We start from the raw sequence: 3,559 nt of genomic DNA on the forward strand, positions 1-3,559 counted from the left end.
GAGAGGGAAGGTGGGAGAAAGAAAGAGAAGGGGGAGGCAGAGACAAAGAGAGGTAGATAGAAAGAGAGAGGGGGGAGGAGGGAGGAGAGAAATAGAGAGAGGGGGAAATAGAAAGATAGAATGAGCGTCGAAAGGAAGGTGAAAAAGGAGAGTCACAAAGATATGTATATGTGTGTGTATATATATATATATATATATATATATATATATATATATATATATATATATATATATGTATATATATGTATATATATATATATATATATATATATATATATATATATATATATATGTGTATATATATATATATATATATATATATATATATATATATATATATATAAAGAGAGAGAGAGAGAGAGAGAGAGAGAGAGAGAGAGAGAGAGAGAGAGAGAGAGAGAGAGAGAGAGAGAGAGAGAGAGAAAGAGAGAGAGAGAGAGAGAGAGAGAGAGAGAGAGAGAGAGAAAGAGAGAGAGAAAGGTAGAAAAAAGAGGGGGGAGAGATAGAGAGAGAAAGAAAGAAGGGGGACGGCAGAGACAGAGAGAGGTAGTGTGAGAGAGGGGTAGAGAGAAAGATATAGTGTGGGAGGGAGGGAAGGGGAGAGAGAAAGATAGAGTGAGGGAAGGAGGGAAGGAGAGAGAGAAAGAGAGTCGCAAAGAAAGAGAGAGAGAGAGAGAGACAGACAGAGAGAGTGATTGAGAGAGTGAGTGAAAGAAAGCCGGAGAGAGAGAGAAAGAGAGAGGGGGGTGGGATAGATGGCGAATAAAAAAAGTAGGGAGGGAGAGATAGTGAGAGGAAGTGAGTGAAATGTTGAGTGGGACAGAGAGAAGGAGAAAGAGAGAGAGTGAAAGATACATAAAAGACAGGTAGAAAGATAGAATTAGAGAGAGAAAGAGAAAGAAAGTTAGTGACAGAGAGAAAGATAGAGTGGTGGAAGGAGTGATTGAGAGAGTGAGTAAGTAATATAGATAGAGGTAAAGAGAGATAGATGAAAAGATGAGTGAGATATTGAAAGAAAGAGAAGTGGGGGGGGGGGGAGAGAAAGAGAGAGAAGGGAGAGGGAAAGAAAAAGAGAGGGAAGAGATAGAGTGAGAAAGAAAGAAGGGGTGCGGCAGAGACAGAGAGAGGTACTGAGAGAGTGAGTGTGTGAATGAGAGAGAGAGGTAGAGAGAAGGACAGAGTGAGGGAAGGAGGGAAGGAACGAGAGAAAGAGAGTCGTAAAGAGAGAGAGAGAGAAAGGGCGAGAGAGAGACAGAGAAAGAGAGAGAGAAGAGAAAGAGAGCTACAGAGAGAGAGACTGAAAGAAATAAAGAAAGAGATAGAAATAAAGAGAGAAGAGAGAGAGTCACACACACACACGCGCACATACAGAGGGAGAGAGAGAGAGAGAGAAGGAGAAAGAGAGAGAAAGAGAGTGAAAGGAAGAAAAAAGAGGGGAAAGAGATAGAGAGAAAAAAAAGGGCGATAGAGACAGTGAGAGAGGGAGGGAAGGATACAAAGAAAGAGTTGCAAAGAGTGAGAGAAAGTGAAAGGAAGAAAAAAATAGATAGAAATAAAGAGAGAGAAAGAGAAAAAAAAAAAGAGAGAGAGAGAGAGAGAGAGAGAAGGAGAGAGAGAGAGGAAGAGAGAGGGAGAGAGAGAGAGAGAGAGAGAGAGAGAGGGGCAAAAAAAGAAAGAGAAAGACAGGAAAAAAAGAGAGACAGCGGGAGGGGGAAGGCGAAGAAGAGGAGGTTGGGAGAAGGGATGAAGGAAGAGCAAGATTGAGAAAATAAGAGGGGGAGAAATAGTGAGAAAGCGAGAGGGGAGGGGGGGGGGGAGAAATAGATAGAGAAAGGGAGTGAGAGAGAGTGTGCATCAGGAAGGTAGTGAGTGAGTGAGAGAGTGAGAAAGAAAGAAAAAAGAGAAAGAGAATGACACAGAGAAAGAAAAATAAAGTGATAGAGAGTATAATAAAGAGAAAGAGGGAGAGAGAGATTGATAATGAGAAAGAGATAAAGATAGAGAAAAGGAGAGGGGAGATAAAGAGAACGAGAGTTAGAGAGATAATTAGACAAAATAGAGAGAGATAGAGAAACTGAGAGAGGGAGGGAGGGGGGGAAGGAGGGAGGGAGGAGAAGAGACAGGGAGAGAAAGGAAGTGAGAGAGAGAGGGTGTGTGAGCCTCTGTGTGTGTGTGTGTGTGTGTGTGTGTGTGTGTGTGTGTGTGTGTGTGTGTGTGTGTGTGTGTGTGTGTGTGTGTGTGTGTGTGTGTGCAAGTATATTTTAGGCGATGAGATATAAACACGTATGTATGATTCGTTTCGTTCATCTGGAAAGCACTTTATCTTGTGCTAAATCCTGATAATGGTTTGCGCTATCAAGATCCCACAATCCATGGCGTTTCTATGCGGAGACGCATCCACACTCGAACAGCTGAGAGAGTAAATACACATTTGCTTATTTCAACTCAAACAACTACAAGTTGAGTGGTTGAAGGAGGGAAATAAAGGTATTCTTCTAAAAGGACTTATACTTTCCTTGTATGAACTGACAAATTGGTAGAAAGGAGAGATACCACAAGGTTTGTAAATATAACCTTTTACACCTTGCATTTTATTGTATTACGATGTATGAAAAAGATCAGTCTACAGATTATTGCCATATGCCATTATATTCAATTTTCTAATATCCCTATAATTTCCAGATATGATTGACAAAAATATCTATGAAACTACGAGAAGTGGCCACGTGACATGTAATATGTGGGGATCTTCCTGCATGGAGTTGGCGAGCTTGCAGAAATAGACGGAAGATTCAATTCCGAGAAATATATAGAATTGTTGGAAGAAGTGTTTCTCCCGTCAGTACGGAGCTATGCTTTGTCGATCCAAGAAACGATCATTGGCATGCAGGATACCTGCCCCATACACACTTCGAGGGTAGTTACGAGATGGTTCCGAGACCAAAACCACCTGGAGGTCTTACCCTGGCCAAGCTAGGCATGTGACCTGAACCCCATAGAAAATATCTAGGCAAATATTGTTAATATCTGGGAAACGGCCAATGAAAGAATCTCTCAACAGTTAATAGAACATGCAAAGAGGGAATGTGAGATGTTGCGGAGGAAACCGGAAGTAATCTATAAGCACGTCGCTTCTGTCCCGGAAAGACTACGTTTAGTTATAGAAAGTAATAGAGGTTGGGCAAGGTTTTAATAAAAACGAATTGTTCTAGTTGGTATGATTTTTTCCTAATATTTGTCCTTATCCACATAATACTGATTTTCTTTAATGGTGAAAATGCAACTAATTATCTTCAAAATTGATGAGCTTTTCATCATTTGGTCAGTTCATACAAGGAAAAAGTATGTCGGTTATCAAATACATTTTGTATCATTTATCGCTGAACGTGGTTCCTAATGTTCGAAATGTAAGGCGAATAATCCTAAACTTGCAGTACGGATACTAGTAGTCAAATAACGGAAATGAGAAACAGCTGCATTAAAAATGGTCATCTTTACTTCCTGAACTCGCACACACACTCACAATGATAAAACACATATATATTCACTGTATTCCTTT

The sequence above is a fragment of the Penaeus vannamei genome, chromosome 26 (assembly GCF_042767895.1).
Source record: "Penaeus vannamei isolate JL-2024 chromosome 26, ASM4276789v1, whole genome shotgun sequence".
NCBI lineage: Eukaryota > Metazoa > Arthropoda > Malacostraca > Decapoda > Penaeidae > Penaeus > Penaeus vannamei.